The 18,226-nt window shown below is 38.3% G+C and overlaps 1 protein-coding gene across 2 annotated transcripts in view; it reads right to left on the minus strand.

The window, feature by feature from the left end:
- Alas (5-aminolevulinate synthase) overlaps nt 1-18,226 on the minus strand; it is a 164,031-nt gene that overhangs the window by 22,879 nt on the left and 122,926 nt on the right. The gene's annotated exons all lie outside the window — the stretch shown is intronic.

The raw sequence follows: 18,226 nt of genomic DNA on the forward strand, positions 1-18,226 counted from the left end.
TGAATTTCATGCTTGCTTCATAAATTTTATCTACATTCATCTTGCCTTAACTTTGATTTTGACTGATGATGGTCTCTAATAAGACCGAAACTAGTTTCAACAAATATATGTAACTTTTAAGGTTACTACAAATAGTATTGAATAGGTGGAAACCTTTAGCTTTTGTTTTACACTATACTGCTCTTCAATATGGATTAATTTGAAATTTGTTACCTATAATCATAGTTAGTACGACATAAAAACAATAACGTTATTAAGAAGAGCATGGCATGCAACACAGTTTCTATTAGGCATGTGAATGAATGAATGAATGATGTGGATAGATTTGGTAGTTGTAGGAATTAGGACAAGAATTGTCTCACCATGTAAGGGACCAGATAAAGGATGACAATGACAAGTTTTATAAATCACTGAGTGGTGATGTAGTCAGGGTCAACAGCAAATATAGGATAGTGTTAACGGGAGATTTCTGTGTGAAAACTGGAAATAGAATCGAGGCAGCTGTATGAGAAAGTAATGGGTAAATATGGGGAAGATATGAAAGCTAACAGGAATGGGAAGCATTTACTGGACTTCTGTACTAGTATGGGATTAGAAGTTGTGAATTCATTTTTCAAGCATATTCACTGCTACACAAGCAAGTGAAGGGGCACCAAATTCATAGTAGACTATATCATAACTGACTCAGAATTCAGGAAATCTATTAGGATGTATGGATATTCTGGGTATTTTATAATTCAGACCACTCTCTGATCTGCAGAAAACAAAGTATCACCAGGCATAGGATGGAGAAAGTGAAGTCTGTTTGCAAACAGTAATGGTGGAAAATCTCCAAGACAAGGGAATTACACTAAGGTACATGGATACGATTAGTGAAAAGCTCCAAGAACTAGATAGTCAGCAGTTTCAGAATAAAGAAGGAGAATGAGTGGCATACTGGGATGCTGTAGAAGAAATGGCAACAGAATGCCTGGGGACAACCGTGTATAAAGATAGAAAAAATTTACATCTTGATGGAACAGTGAAGTTAGGGCAGTCCAAAAAGCAAAAAGAAGGCATATAAAAATGGCTCCAAACAAGAACTGATATACATGTGGAACTTAACAAAGATTAAAGACAACGAGCTAAACAAATAATATTGCAGACCCTAAAAAATTATGGAAGAATTTGGAAATAACCTGCAAAGGTTGGATCAGTTGGCAAGGAAACCTTTCTGGAATGCCAATGGCTACAAATGGCATCTGTTGTCACCAGATTGTTAGAAGTGCACAGAGCTGTTCTGGAAACAGTACCTTGCCTCATATGCCTATTTTATCTCAGTTCAAGAACAAGCCCTGAAAATGGAACAGCTGAGTCATACATGCTTTATCAAAAGTGCCTTCTTTGAATGGTCAGCCTAATGGCCTTCTATGCAGAGGGCCCTGGATTCGATTCGTGGCTGGGCCAGAGATTTAATTCCATATGGTTAATTAATCCTGCTTGGGGACTGGGAGTTGGCGTTTATCTTAATACACTTCTTTTCATCTACATGCAACAACACACCATACTATGAATCATTACAGAAACACACAATTATGAGTACATCCTTTCACATAGGGTTGGAACCAAGAAGGGCACCTGGCTGTGAAATGAGGTCAAAACCATTATAAATGCTGATCCCAATAAACCAGGCAGGGAAAACCCAAAAGAAGAAGAAGAAGAAGAAGAAGAAGAAGAAGAAGAAGAAGAAGAAGAAGAAGAAGAAGAAGAAGAAGAAGAAGAAGAAGAAGAAGAAGAAGAAGAAGAAGGACACACATCTGATCAAGTAGCATCTTCCTGAATGTTTTACTACACCCTAAGTAGTTTGCCTCAGATTCAAGTGGAGTGAATGTGCTCAGTCCAGTGACTCGTTCTTCATTTGCTGCTCATGCTGCAATATTTTTCCATTGGATTTGTGTCACAGCAACATATGATGGGACAGAACATGACAGGATAGGAAGCAACCGTGGCCTTAATTTGTCTGGTGCAAAAATGTTAAAACATGGAAAACCATCTTCAGGGCTGCTGACAGTGAGGTCCAAACCCAGCATCTTCCGAACGCAAACTCACAGCTGCTAGATCCAAACTGTGCAGCCAACTTATTCGCTTGATGCACATTAAAATTCTGCTTTGATCATTTTGTGAACTCTGACAATGTCCAATTTGTCAAATTTAACTCCTGTCTCCTATTGATCATTTTCCTATTCAGAGGCAAATGCTTTTCTTACTACATAAAGATAAATTTTCCAGCAAATTCCTGTGGAGAAGCAAATTAGCAGCAAATATTTTGCATGCAAACTGGTACAGCACTTTCAACATCAATAATATTGTGCTTTCCCGATCTTGAAGTGGGACGGGTTCCTCATCAGTAGTTCGGCATAGGACGTCTTGGTGAAATGTATAAAGATGAATGTTTAAATCTAAATGGGGTTTCACTGAATGGACCACCAATTAGAGGACACTTAATAACTATGGCAAAACTGGCCAACAGAGATGCCCTCAGCAGTGTGAGAGATGGCAGTATACTTATTTCAAAGGGGATGTGTCATTAGAAGAGGGGAGGGCAATGCTTTTCTGCTCCAATGGTCTTCTAGATGACATCTGCAATGTAACAGATGGCAACTACACACCCGTTAGAACGACATCCAAGTTATTTATTTAGTTTCAACGATCTTCCCAAATTACTGGGGTTGAAAAACATATTTTTATTGTATGATTTTAATCAACATATTTTAGTGAACTTAGGAAGGAAAGTTATTCACCAATAGCCAACATTACCTTGAATCTCTTGTATCACTGCCCCATGTATTCTCTATAGCACACTCTATTTCAAGCAGAAGAGGGGTGAGGTAAATACTACACAACTTGCACTACTGAAATGTTCAGGGACGAAATTAATTTTTGAGTTACTGATACCAAAGTTAGTCTGATATATTAGTAGAAAACTTTCAGTAGATGTGTTAAAGCACTAAAATGTCCTATCATTTATTTGTCAAGGCTTCACATTCCACAAACAATATTTACCTTGGTTCTAGAGGAATTTTCCAAACTCCAAAAGATCAGTTATACCACCACATTTATGATGTTTGCATGCTTGGAATAAGCATAAATCTATGGTCTTACACTGCATGTGGCCAGAAGATCATGTCTGGTGCTTTTTCCTGCACTCTTTAACTGCTGAGATAAACAACAGGCACCACAAAGTCATAAGAGACAAAGATTGAAAAGAAAATATATACAATGGATTTTGCCTCAAGTATGAAATACTATGTTTTATGTAACACTGACAACCCCAAAACTGATCTGATCAATTCTTCTGGGGTTCTTAATCAGCAGACATACTTAAGGATCACTAAGATCCTCCAGAATGTAATGATGCATTACAGAGCCAAAACTACTTATGCACAAATTGATTACTGTTGTTCCTCTGACACACATGTCACTGAGTGCACTAGCTGATCAAGATGTATCAGTTAGGTCCTCAGTCAGAGGGCAGCACAACAGACACTGCAAGCTTATCACATTAAATCAATTCCATTTTACTACATTCCATGCACACAAAACATACAATTTCTCAATCTATCAGACAACAAGGTCCTACCACAATTATTTAAAAACAGTTAAATATATGTTGGTTGTTAAATTCAAGCATTCCAGAATATGGAAAACCACGACAAGTGAGTGATTGCTCATCACTAAAGAACAAAAATGCCTGGTAACTTTTAAAATTGTTATTTTTATTTTTACAATTTGCTTTATATTGCAGCAACAGAGATAGGTCTTATGGTGACAATGGGGCAGAAAGGGCTAGGAGTAGGAAATAATCAACAGTGGCCTTCATTAAGGTACAGCCTCAGCATTTGCCGGGTGTGAAAATGGGGAAACCATGGAAAACCATCTTCAGAGCTGACAACAGTGCGGTTCAAATCCACTATCTCCCGAATGCAAGTTGACGACTATATGACCCAAACTGTGCAACCACTAGCTCGGTTTTTAACTTGTTTCTGAGGTTGCACATTCAGTAGTGAATGGTTAGCCACCAAAAGAATAAATTTCTATAATATTTATTTTCAAGATTAGAGAAGATAAAGTTTGTTATCCTTCTTAAACCAAGGGATGGTGATGATGATGATGATGATTGTTGTTTAAAGGGGCCTACATATAGGTCATGGTACAAGGTGAAATGTAATTTTAATTTAAATTTCAAAATATATCCACTGACAAGAATTTAAAACAAACGATGATGAAAAAATAATTATGAATATAAAATAATCAGTGGATCTAATTCACAATGCCTTATTTTCTTATAAAATGATATAAAATAGATTGGAATAGAATAAAGCATTCAAATTAAAAAAAAACACATTAAAACACATAAAAATGAACTAAAACGGAGTCTATAGTAGTTAACAGTAAAAAAAAAATTCAAAACAGATAGAAAAGTCACTTTCATACATGATAAAACAGGCCCTTATCCCTCAAAAAACGGATGACGAGGTCTGCTGACTGCTCATCATCTTGTAAGATGAGGAAGATGGTACTCGGAGGTTTGAGAATACGGTGCAGATCGGCCAGGTTCACACACTCTATAAGGATATGTACCAAGGTAAGATGACCGCCACAAATACACATCAGTAAGTAGGAGTGTATTGCTATAACGTTGCCGATCCAAAGACAACATAATACTAATGCTTCTCTCCGAGAAACCCGATGGGAAATCTTCCATACCTTTGTAGTTTCTTTTATTGCTCTCAGCTTGTAGGTAAGAGGGGTGGCCTGCCACTCCAAATCCCAATTGGACATTACCAGATGTCTCAGCTGAGAATAAATATCAATGGCTCGAAACTAGTAAGGCAACGGGGTAATGTGACCGCCTCCTTGGCGGCGCTATCAGCTAACTCGTTTCTTACTACACTTATGTGGCTTGGGAGCCACAGAAATGTAATTCTGCTGTTATCTCTCTACAACCTGGTCAGCAGGTCCTGGATCTGCTGCACCAGAGGGTGCTGCGGGAAACATGCATCAATAAGACTGTAACGAGCTCAAGGAGTCAGTACAGAGCACAGATAGCACAGATCTTCAAGGATAGCATAAAGCTCTGCTGTGTATTCACTACAGGTTTCAGGTAGAGGGAGAAGAAACCTCTTATTATTGACAATGAAAGCACAGCCTACTTTAACGTCTGCCTTCGAACTATCCGTGTAAATTGGTTGCCTAACAAGAAAAGGAACTGAGGGTACATCAATCAGTCTGAAACTGCTATCTAATCATCTAACAACTGGCTTCGTTGCTCATGGATAAGCAGCATACAGCCGATGATTTAACAAGGCTGAATAGACCCTGTTGCCTCCAGATAAGAAGCGGAAATACTACCCTTATACCACAGGGCTAGCATGCGATTATGTAGTGCAAGTTATTTATTTGATCGTGACCATAAGACCAATCTGTGTCAGTGTGATGTAAAGCAAATTGTAAAAAATAATAAAATAAATATTTATTTGGTTTCCTGTGACCTTACCAAGTTATTGGGGCTAAGGGGGCTCATACACCACGAGATATCAAAATTTCCGTTTTTCCTTTTTTGCATTTATATGAAAGACCGTGCCTTTCTTAGTGCATCTGTTAAGTTTCATAGCTAAGTTCGGCATTATAGCAGAGATATAGCATATTACGTGAGACCATGTGCACATCTGTCAATGGAGTGGGTGTGGCATCAACTGTCAAGTGTCCTCTGTATAAATTCTCGGTTATTGTTTTCGTATCACCGGACCGATTGCAGATTTGTAGTGGACTAAAAATGGCTGCCTGTACTTCGAGGGACTTTGGGTGTAGTCAAGGAACCATGAACAGGAAGGTGCAAACTTCTTTTGTTTTGATATGTATTCCGGTTCCGATGTATTTCATGTGGTGAGCTGCAGCTTTGTGGTGTGTTATCTTTGTGAGTTGTTACATATTATTTCGGAATAACAATGGGAAAGAAAGGTAGTGTGGTGAGGTCCAAAAGGAGGTGTTTCCTTGGAAATTAACATACAAACAGGAATAATGAAGCCAGTGATCTTCAGACATCTGGAACTTCTAAAAATAGTGCATCTGCCAGGAGGCTTGATTTGAAGGTTAGCCCGGAACGAGGTACACCGACAAGTGAAGAAACTGTGCATAGTATACATAATGTCGGTTATAGAATTGTATATCTTCCTAGTTTATATACTGCTTTAAGTGAGAATCTGTATTGTAAAGCCTGCCATAACAACATTACGTTGGCAGAAACTGCTATGCATGGTCTGGCCAGTAATTCAATTTTCAGTGCGAATTTTGTAGTAGTAAAAAATCATTCTTCAACATTGTTACAGGACAAAATGGTGTATCTGAAATACATAGAAGGATAATTTATTTAATTAGGTGCCTTGGCTAAGGTCTAAGAAGTCTACAATTGTTTTGTGGAAGTGACTGCGGGGAAGATATCAGAAACTGTTCTGAATCAGCGAGATATTCTTCAAGTGAAATCTGCAGAGAAGAGGCATCCAAGGAGGCAAGGAGAACCCGGAGAAGACTCAGACTTGAAAAACACACTAAAAACATTGAGTTGGAAGGCGAAACATAAGCTCCAGGAGCTTTTTGAGCACAGTCTAAGTCGATATGAAGTGTTGAAATTTCAAAGCTATTTTCCTGAAAGTTTGTTTTTTGGAGGGAAAAACACAATATCTCCATAACTATTTGAGATAACTGCATGAAACTAGGTATTAATATCCCTATTAATGATCTCTGCAGGATGAAGCACGTTCATGAAGTTATATTTTAAAATAATTAAGATATACTTGGAAAATTAAACAAAAAACTGTTAAATTTTTGAGAGAAAATTTAAATTTTTAATTTTTTAAAAACGATTTCCATTATAACATTCATAGTGCTTCATCCTTGAGTTTCAAGCATCTTCTTTACAGGAAAAAATAATCAATCAGTTCAGATCAGTATTTTTTGTTAAATCGTGTTTTTTGGTGCTTTGTAAAGTTAAAAAGTCATGAATATGTTTCTTAAAATAATTCATGTAATAATTAATATACTGTTCCCATTCATATATGAAATGAAAGCTCTATGTGTCTACTGAAAGTATGTCAGTTTTTGTAATTCTATGTAACATATTAATGAATCTATAATGTAATATTTATCTGTATGCGCAAACCGACTCTCGCGGTGTATGAGCCCCCTAAACTTTATTTCAATTACTCAGTATGATTTTAATCAACATTTTAAAAACTGAACTATTATGTATGAAGTGGACCAACATTTTTTATATCTAACCTTGATTGTATTTGAAAGAGAGAGAATAACAGCAGGTTTCATGACATACTATTTACATACACACCTCCAAACCAAAATTGCTGAGGTACTAGGTTGCTTACAACTCAAAAGAAAGTATGGGAGAAACATATATTCTTTCTATAACGAATAACACAATTGCTTTGAACAATACACATAAACCTACGAAAATCATAACACACTATTTGGAAAAAGAACCTACCAAACCTCGAAATTACAACCTGCGTATTAGCATGGTGTTACTCTAACCCATGTGATGAGGCATGCTTTGATCATTCATGGCATGCTGCCCACGTGGCGGCTGAGGCTGTCCTACTCGACCCTGTCCCATTCTTCGAAAGCAGCCCTCCGGAGGTCGTCCAGGATGAGATATGGGTGCCTACGAATTCACCACTGCCTGTTTCAAATTGTCTCAAGCATGTTCAATTGGATTCATGCCAGAGGACACTGCAGACCATTCTCTCCAATTGATTTGGGCCTCAATAAGGAAGATATTAACATAACGGGAGCTGTGTGCCCATGCATTGCCATCTTGCAGAATGAACCTGTCTCTGATATGTTATTGGTATGGCCGAACAATAGGCTGGAAGATTCAGTCCAGATATCGTATACTTGTCGCAGTGCCTTCAACGGTGATGAGTGGTGTCTGATGTCCTTACATAATGCCGGCCCAAAACATGATGGATCCACCTCTCTGCTGGACCAATGATATGGTGTATATGACTCGTCCGATGTTACTCCACTCTCTCCATACCCTCCTCCAACAATTATCATGTGCTTCACACATTCTGCACTCATCACTGAAGAAGACCAGACACTTTAATGCCAGGTTCCAGTCCAAGTTTTCTCTTACAAATCTGCACAAGGTTCTACAGTGTTGGGATGTACAGGAAGATGCTTGCCAAGGAGGTCTGGAGTGTAGGTGGGCCCTATGCAGATGGTTTTGGATTGTCCGAGTAGATACAGCTTTTCCAGTTGCTGTCAGGGAGGCACTATGCAGCCCTGTTGTGGAGTCTCCTTAGTTCCTGCCAGGATAGACTCGCAAGTGGTAGTCATCAGTTTCTGTTGTTGACCGCAGATGATGAACGGTTTGTTTCACACAATAGCGGCTTTACATTGTATTAACATCACTATTGTGTGCGCCAACCTAGTGGTAATTTTCCTCTCAGGAAGGCCTTGCTGACGCAATGTAATAATGTGTGTACGATCAAAATGTTGTAATGAATAGTCAAGGCATGTTTACATACTGAACTGAACAGGCCACAAACTGTGTTCTCTTTATGTTAAGCACAAGGGTTCCATTTACAGTGTACTCTTCTGTACTGTCCTGAGATTGCATGTCATACTTCCATGTTCACCTAATGGGTGACATTATTGCAGTGCAATCTGACATCTCTTTAATGAGACTACTGTCTCAGCAGAAACCCTTCAGAAGCACTCAAAGTACATCTGGTGCAAAACTATTTTGAAGTGTATATTAACATAGCATCTTCTCAGACTGCACTGTCTTAGAGCAAAGCATAGCTCATATATTGACAAATTTAAAGGACAGAAGGAGCACTTCATCGTATATCTTCCTATTTGTTGTTCTCCAAAATTCAACAAAACCTGCTTCTCTGCACGATGCTCTATTTTCATGAACTGTTCTTTGCTCTCATAATGCCGAGTTTTCCTGTAGAATACAGACTTCATGTAGCCATAAAGAGACATGGTCTGCATGGAAGTTTTACGAACATCACATAATTAGAGCATTTATATTCCCACAGATTATATCTGATTTCTTTATAAGCTGCATCGGGTGGTGTTGAGGAGTGTAGATAACAATTTATGGACATAAATTAGGGAGATGGTGAATGACATCCACACAAAGGATGAAGCCAAAGTATCAACATTTGTTTGCTTCCCTGTATTTATATTTATTCAAGTTAAGTATAAGACGGAGTATGCCAGCATGATATGGTGTTTGTTGGTAGGTATTGGCAGTAGTCATCTGCATGCATTGGTTTTTTTTAAAATTGGCTTTTTACGTCGCACCGATTCAGATAGGTCTTATGGTGACGAAGGGAAAGGAAAGGGATGAGTGTGGGAAGGAAGCGGCCATGGCCTTAATTAAGGTGCAGTCCCAGCATTTGCCTGGTGTGAAAAATGGGGAAACCACGGAAAACCACCTTCAGGACTGCCGACAGTGGGGTTCGAACCCACTATCTCCCGAACACTAGATACTAGCCGCACCTAAGCGACTGCAGTATCGAGCTCAGTCATCGGCATGTTTCATCAAAGATATGAACAGGGCGACATTATGAATTAAAACAATGGCTAGATGATCTGAACATTGTTCATCTAGAGAACACAACTAAACTGTGGCATAATTTGCATACCATGAGAATAACTTAGCAGACAGTGAAAGTGAAAAAGGAAATCTATACCTATAAACCCAGCAGGTCTTTCAAAGAAGAGCACAAGGCCACACAAATGCAAGCAAAGGCAAGAACTGAATGGAAATTACCATTATTACATAAGATCTTCTCATAACCAAGCTCAGCAATTCAATTTTAACAAAGTAATATGAGAAAAGTTGCCCCTGCATTAAAAAATCCCATACTACACACAAGATCCTCAAGTCTATAAAAATTGGTTCGCTCATCAATAGAACGTATTTTACCAAAAACAATAGGAACAAAACCAAGACTGTACATCAGTTGGTCTTTCACTGTTTTATTAGTAACTCATCAATTCTAGAAAACATAAGACTTTATCATAGTTCACTCAACAAGCTCACAAGTGAAGAATTTTAATTACATGTTACCAAATGTGGTTCAAGAAACACAAAGGAAAAAAAACCCAAACCTTTAAATAGATATTATAGAATGTAATTTTTATTGAGGACATATATTTTAATATTTTTAGATAAACTTGTATCTTTACCTTGTAACCTTAGTACATTGTGAGTCTGAAGATGTCTCCAAGAGGGACAAAACATGTTCCTCTAATTTGATTTTAAAGAATAAAATTTAAGTATTGTAAAGGTGGAATTCTTTCTTGATAAGAATCAGAACTGTTTAAAGTTGACAATACAGTCAAATGGTATTGTGTCATGGAAAATACATTTGTAACGATGAAAAAGAAGACCAACAAAGAAGTAGAAACTTTGGCAGCAGTAGAAATATTCATAGAATTACTTAATCTATTATAGAGTCCTACGGCCCCAAAAATGTGTGTCACAGTGATCAGAGTGGGGTTTTTTTCCTACAATTTGCTTTACATCGCATCGACACAGATAGGTCTTATGGAATAGAAAAGGCCTAGGAGTGGGAAGGAAGTGGTCGTGGCCTTATTTAAGGTTCAGACCCAGCATTTGCCTGGTGTGAAAATAGGAAACCACGGAAAACCATCTTCAGGGCTACCGACAGTTGGGGTTCAAACCCACTATCTCCCGGATGCAAGGTCACAGCTGCGCGCCCTTAATGCACTGCCAACTTGCCCGGTGAGAGTGGGTTCAGCCTTGAAATGTGTACGGGAAGGGCATTGAGTTTAAAATGTGAAAAAAAAAGAGTTATCACCGCAGTGCAATCTATGATGTCCACCACACACAGTTACACCATAACTGAGAGTTACCCCAAGTGATGAGCAGATGGAAGCTTTATGCACCACTTTAAGAGAGTCGAAAGGTGTGTTTCATAAGACGGTGAAAAAGAGCATGTTTTCACATGAAAATATTAATGTTGGTTGCACTAAATCCAGAAAAATGGGATCTATATAAGTGAGCGAATGGTTTAATGGTGTATTCAAGCAAAATACTCCATCTGGTAAAGTTGCGCTAATTCTGGATTCCTTTTCTGGATATAAATCTATACGAAATGAAGATACCGTACAGCTGATGATGATCCCTCCTGGTGTCATAGCTTGCTGTCAATCACTAGATGTATATGGGTTGAGAGTATGTAAAAGTATGCAAAAGCGTTGTACGTAGATTATGTGACGCTGTTTGATTACTGAATTTGGATATCGTTTTGGCACAGAGAAACACCATCTTGAAAATTCAAACTCTAAATTCAATCTCTGACATACCACCAACTGTTGTCTCCTGGTTTTTGTCCCATGTGGCAATATGCCCGGTACCGAAGTCAGTACATGTCCAAAACCCCGGGAGCCTTTAAGCATCCTGTGCAATATTGTTTTGACAGCAGTGACTTAAAATATTCCACCTGCCCTTATCCTCACTTCATTAGGTGTGGTTGGTGTAGAACCACTCTGTGCTTTCAACATTTTTACCATGAGCATCACTGTTGCAGAAACTAAGGAGTAGCTTGGTTTCATGTGTAACGTCTCTTTTTATACTGTCTAACTTTTATTTTCACCACAATGATTTATTCTATTGCCTTTACTGACCACAATCAATGCAGGAATTAAAATATTTCTCTTAATGCCGCTACATTATCTTCACAATGTGCTATGCAATTACTAATGGAATAAGAAAGAAGATCAGTGGCATGGTCCCTCAACAAGTGAACCCAGCATATGCCTCAGTCCTGCGTAGCCAAGTGCACCAATTCAAGCGTGCGAACTTTAACGCTTTCTGAAGGTCAGATAAGGCTGATTTAATGTGTGTGCAAAACTTATGTAAGATCCCTGATTTCATGGTACGTGCCCTTCCCTTGTCAGCATCATAAAACATTTACACCTTTTCTTATAATCACAATGATTTTATTATTCAAAAATGGTAGTGAAGACTAATAAAACTTAATTTTACAGTATGGGTAATGCTATGTTGAAGGATGGAGTGGTAATAGCTAGTATCACATGAAAAAGCTCATCTGTCCACTTATTTTAATATGTAACCGACATTAAATGTAACGACTCTATAGTTTAAACATAATGTTTTCAATTATGAAAGAAAATGCGTATTAATTTAAACACAAATTAATCATATTTGCAGAAAAATATATAGTAAAATATCCTCATTTACCTTGCAATCTGATCTTTCAACGTGAATTTTGGGGAAAAGAAGTGCAAGTTGTATTCGAGCAAATATGGTGGTTAACCATATACATGCTAGAAATTCTAGGATCACTACTGTGAACTAGAATAAAGATGAAATAGTCACATTAAAATTTACATGGGCATTCTAGAAACAGACTATAAATCCATTTTATCAAATGTTTCTCAATGTTAGATCCAGAATGTAGAGTCAGAGTTGGCTAAGTAACATGAAATGAAATAAAATGCTTTTTTTTTTTTTTTTTTTGCTATTTGCTTTGCGTCGCACCGACACAGATATGTCTTATGGTGACGATGGGATAGGAAAGGCCTAGGAATGGGAAGGAATTAGCTGTGGCCTTAATTATGGTACAGCCCTAGCATTTTCCTGGTGTGAAAATGGGAAACCACAGAAAACCATCTTCAGGGCTGCCGAGAGTGGGGTTTGAACCCACTATCTCCCGAATACTGGATACTGGCCGCACTTAAGCAACTGGAGCTATCGAGCTTGGTGAGAAATAAAATGCTCAAGGGATCTGTCCTTTTGAAATTAGGTTTATTGAAGACAAATCCACAAGAAAGTCACCTATACTATCTATAGAATAACTGTCCCCAGAGAGAACACTACAGACTGGGGTCCTTCATTACAAGCATGACAGAGTACAACAATACATTCTAAGGTTTCAGCATCATACAGCTAGAATTGTCCCAAAAATCTAAGCTTACAGCAGGGTTTTTGCTGGTGAGTCAAGGCCACTTAGTGTAGAACAGAAGAGCTATGTAAATGTAATTTATACTACTTAGTTCTCTGCTTCACTTGCCCAAACCATATATGAAAGCTTCCTGGCTCATCAGAAGTAGTTACTCTTTTACTAATACTCTGTCTCACAGGTACTTCCCTTTCTTTAATTTATTTATTATTTACTTTCAAACAGAGACCACAGGGAATATAAGCATTCAGTTACACTATGCATTAAGTGATCAACACTACATCTCAAATATTACAGTATCTTCATTTAAAAAAAGCTTTCACAGTAGTGGTTGCACTAAACCAAGTTTGACAACCTTTCTGTGATGTTAACCTCTTGAGAACTTTTGGAACAACCTGTATATAGTTATTGCAATTTCCTCATTAACGATGGGCAAGCTTTTGAAGCCTAGCCGGCTGGCTGTATTTAAGAGGGTTATTTTTTAACTAAGGGCCAATCGGCTGTAGCTTTGTAAAGTTGGTGTCTATAGAAATGTGCACATGTGCTGTCTCTCAGCATACGTTGAGGATGAGTTGTCACCAGTTGCAGTCGTAACATCATTGTGTATGGTTCGGTGTGGGCAGATGAAATGTTTCAGAAAATTCAACATCCCGCCGAGTGTGAAATAAGGTCTGTGATTCGATTTTTTACAGAAGGAACGTGTGAGCTATGGACATTCATCGCCAGATATGTGAGGTGTACGGCCCAAATGCAATGAGTGACAGCAAGGTGCATAAATGGGCAAGATTGTTCAAGGCCGGGCGGGACAATGTTCATGATGAACCGTGATTGGGTGATTTGGTGCGCACAGTAGATTTAAAAAATCCATACAGACCAGTGTTTCATGATTTCCACTTAGTCACTGCAATTTCCACAAGTTTCTGCTATACAAAATCATTTCCGGCACCTTGTGCTTTGACCTTTTTGTCCTGATACAGTGAGGAAGGCCACCAAAGTTCGGATTTCATTGCCACAGGGGACGAAACATGGGTTTCGCATTTGACTCCCGAATCGAAGCAGCAATCAATGGAATGGCACACACGTCATCTCCAGTCAAAGTGTAATCCAAACAAACAATGTCAACACACAAGATTATGGCCACCGTGTTTTGGAACAAACATGATGTCCTGTTATTTGACTCTATGTCACGAGGGACAACAATAAACTGAATGTGTATTGCATGACCTTTAAAAAGCTTCGGCATGCTGTACAAAATAAGCAACATGACGTATTGTTATCTGGAGTTTTTATTGCTGCATGACAATGAATTCTGCTGCTCAAACTCAAGAGTTAATCTGATCTTCTGGACGGGAGCAAATGGACCACTCACCGTACAGTCCAGACCTTTTGCTGAGCGATTATCATCTGTTCCATTACCTGAAGTAGTTCCTTGTTGGTTAGTAGTTTGACACCAACGAAGAAGTGAAAACAGCAGCTGAAAATTGCTTTCAGTCACGGACGGCAGAGTTCTACGATGAGGGGATACAAAGATTGGTGGAACACTATGATAAATGTTTGTTTAAACATGATAACTATGTAGAAAAATAGCTTGATGTGTAAAGACGACATAATAAAAAGTTTTTGGCAATATCATTATTACTTTCGTTTCTATTGACAAACAGATCTTACTTAAAACATAGCCTTTGTACACTCCTTGTCCGTGGGGTGCCAGGATTTCCCCAACTTGAGACACAGCATTATCAACTCTCTGTTGTAACTAACCTAGCCTCTGAGAGTGAGCAGCAAGACTGGACAGAACTGCGTGCAGATGAGCAACACTGGAGACCTGAAAAGCAAACCGCTTCAAGACAGGTACGCTTTTGAAGTACTCCACGTGGACTGTCAATGACAATGCAAGCATGCTATTGGTCAAGAGCCATCTGCTATTGGTCACAGTAGACAATCAAATCTGGTTATTGTCAGGGGGTGGTACTGCTTAATGTTTGATTCGCCAGTTGTTAATGAGGAAACTGAGAGAACTATACATCTGATAATAATAGATTTCACTCAGTCCATCAGTTTGTGGACTCAGTAATAGTTCTGAAACTGAGCGAATTGACTGTGCGGTTAGGGTCAGGTAGTTGTGAACTTACGTTCAGCAGATGGTGGGTTCGAATCTCACCGTCAGCAGCCCTGAAGACGGTTTCCCATTTTTGCACCAGGAAAATGCTGAGGCTCTACCTTAATTAAACCAATGCGGGCCACAGCACAATATATTGCGTCTCGCAAGAAGTGCCACATTAGTTATGATGCAATATATTGTGTGTTGAACTTCCAAGATATTTTTGTTCCTTTATGCTTTTGAGCAATGATTTAAAAACATACGGTATCTGCTATCTATTGGCTATATTGCTGAAGCTTGTATTGTTCGTATCCCAATGGGAAGTTCCGTGAACTTAGTTTTTGTATGTGAATGTCTATGGCTTTTGAGAATCAACTGATACCCGATGAACATGGCCACTCACAGTCGTGCTGAAGTAGTACTAGATAGTGAGAAAGTGTTCAAAATTTTGAGGAATGATATAAGTGAGGATTCTGATTTTTCCTATACAGATGAAGAAGTTTATGATGACTTCCTTCCTAAAAATATCATAATTGAGAGTGAAGGAATAAGTAATAGTGACTAAGAAGAATTACAACCACCATCTGCAGAGAGGTGCAAAACTTGTATCGTGCACAGTTTGTGGAAAGTAATTATCCAGGAACTCCTCTCTCAGCCTAAGAACAAAAATAGACAGATGTAATTGTGAAACACTGCGCTGATTTTTGAGGAATTATGCTGAGGGTCATGTACACAAATATACCATACAAGTATAAGAATACCAGTTTACTGATCCACACTCCTATATTTTCTCAGCTAATGCTTTTTTTCATGTATGTTTTAGCCATTTTAAAAATATAATGTATTACAGTATGTGTCTCTACATTAATTTATAATGGGGTTTTATTTATTTATGAGCGTGTAAAAACCTAAACTGTGGGGTACGTCAATGCTTTGAAAAGCCGACCCTCAAAGGGTTAAAGCCATGGCGACTACCTTCTCAATCTAAATCTTTCCCATCCTCATGTTGCCAAAAACTTTCGATGTGTTAGTGCAACGTCAAATCACTACCAAAAAGAATAGTTTTGAAACTTCATGGTTATTTTATTTCATGCAGCAATCATTTTATTAACTCTATGTACCATACACTTTGGTTTTCTGGATACTTGAGCTCACCTGCAATTCCAGCCAGATGAAAATAACATTTGTTTCTCTCTGTACTTCAAGTACTCTCTAAGTGGCATCATTCTTTTGGACTTCCTAACAGACCTTCAGATGATATCATGATATAAGATATGATACGATATATTCCTTTATTATGTAGTTCTTTAAGATTATGGACATCAGCTTTCTGCACTTAAACCAACTGAGTTGGTTAGCAGTTTGAGTCACGTTCTGTAGCTGTCAGCATGCACACGAGATGGTGGGTTCAAACCCCATTAACAGCCCTGAAGATGGTTTTCCAAGGTTCCCATTTTCACACTGGGCAAATGTTGAAGCTGCCTCATAATTAAAGCAACAGTGGCTTCCTTTTTCAAATAATAAGGTTATTGGCTTCACGACCGACCAACTACTTTTATGGTTTTTGGGAACGCTGAGGTGCCAGAATTTGTTTCGCACGAGTTCTATAACGTGCCACTAAATCTACCGACATGAGCCTGACGTATCTGAGCACCTTCCAATACCACCAGACTGAGCTAGGATCGAATCTGTCAAGTTGGGGTCAGAATGCCAGCAGCTCAACTGTCTGAGCTACTCAGCCTGGCTTCCTTTTTCAATTATAGCCCTTTCCCATCCTTATGTCGCTGCAAACTATCAATGAGTTAGTGAGACTTTTAAGCCACTGGCAACAAATTTCTGCAGGTAAGTGTCTGATAACCAGTAATAGTAATTTTAATGCAAGATTGATAGGGAATCAGCCACCTGGGCAACAGCCCTAAATGTAGATCAGTAGTGATTGATTGATAAGTTGAAATGGAAGGCTGGAGATGGAAATAAGTAAAATGATACAATAGAGAAATACATTTTATCAGAATGAGAGGAACTTGATCTGAAAGAAGGAAGTTTCAAGGAAGTGAAAAGGGGTGAAGTGCAAGATTTATTATTGCCCCATTCTGACATACAGTATGTTACAGAGACCTGGATACTGACGAAAAAACAATATAGTAAAATCCAGGCCAGTGAAATAAAAATTTTATGCAGTATAATGGGAAAGACAAAGACATACAGAGTAAGAAATGAGGATATGAGGAAGGAGGAAAAGATTTTCGACAGAATGGAGAGAAATAAACTGAGATGGTATGGGCATTTTAAGAGGATGGAAGACTGAGGGATATCAAAGCAGATAACAGAGGCTACAATTGAAAGAAGGAGAACAAGAGGTACAGTAAGACTAAGGTGGTTTTATTCAATCAAAAACAGTAGCCTATAAGAAGGTACCTGGATTGGAACACAGTTAAGGAGCAGTAACGGTGGTTGAATACAGGAAGATGAAATGGTGTTATTGACATCCCAAATTGACTGAAGGTGGAGAAGGGAAGATGATGATGATGACTGGCTTTACATCCCACTAACTTGATAAGTGTTTTTACCATTTTTGGAGGTCCCAGAATTTTGTTCCACAGAACTTCTTTTACGCACTGGTAAATCAACCGACATGAGGATGATGTATATGAGCATCTTCAAATACCATCAGATTGAACCAAGATTAAACCCTTCAATTTGGGCTCAGAAAGCTGAGTCACTGTCTGGGTTACTCTGCCTGAATATAACCTGTACTACTGTGTACAATTCTATTTTGAATAAAAGGTGCTCTGAAACTAGAATATTTTGATTAATTACATTACCAAAATAGTTTTGGAGAGAGACTAATAGTAATTTAGCATGAGGCTCCAATTGGTTGGGAAAAAATCGATCTATTTCTAGAGTAACGTTAACAGTATCAACACTGTCAGATCCTTACGACAAAAAATTAAATATGTCACTCAAATTATGGAAGCTGAATGAAAATATAGCACTATATTTTGCAATTCCTGGTAGTTTTAAAACTTTTAAATTAACTGAAGAGGAAGACAGCCAAAATCAAAACTGAAATTCAAACATCATACCTTTATTTCATTAACCT

This window comes from Anabrus simplex, chromosome 2, assembly GCF_040414725.1.
Source record: "Anabrus simplex isolate iqAnaSimp1 chromosome 2, ASM4041472v1, whole genome shotgun sequence".
In the NCBI taxonomy this organism is placed as follows: Eukaryota; Metazoa; Arthropoda; class Insecta; order Orthoptera; family Tettigoniidae; genus Anabrus; species Anabrus simplex.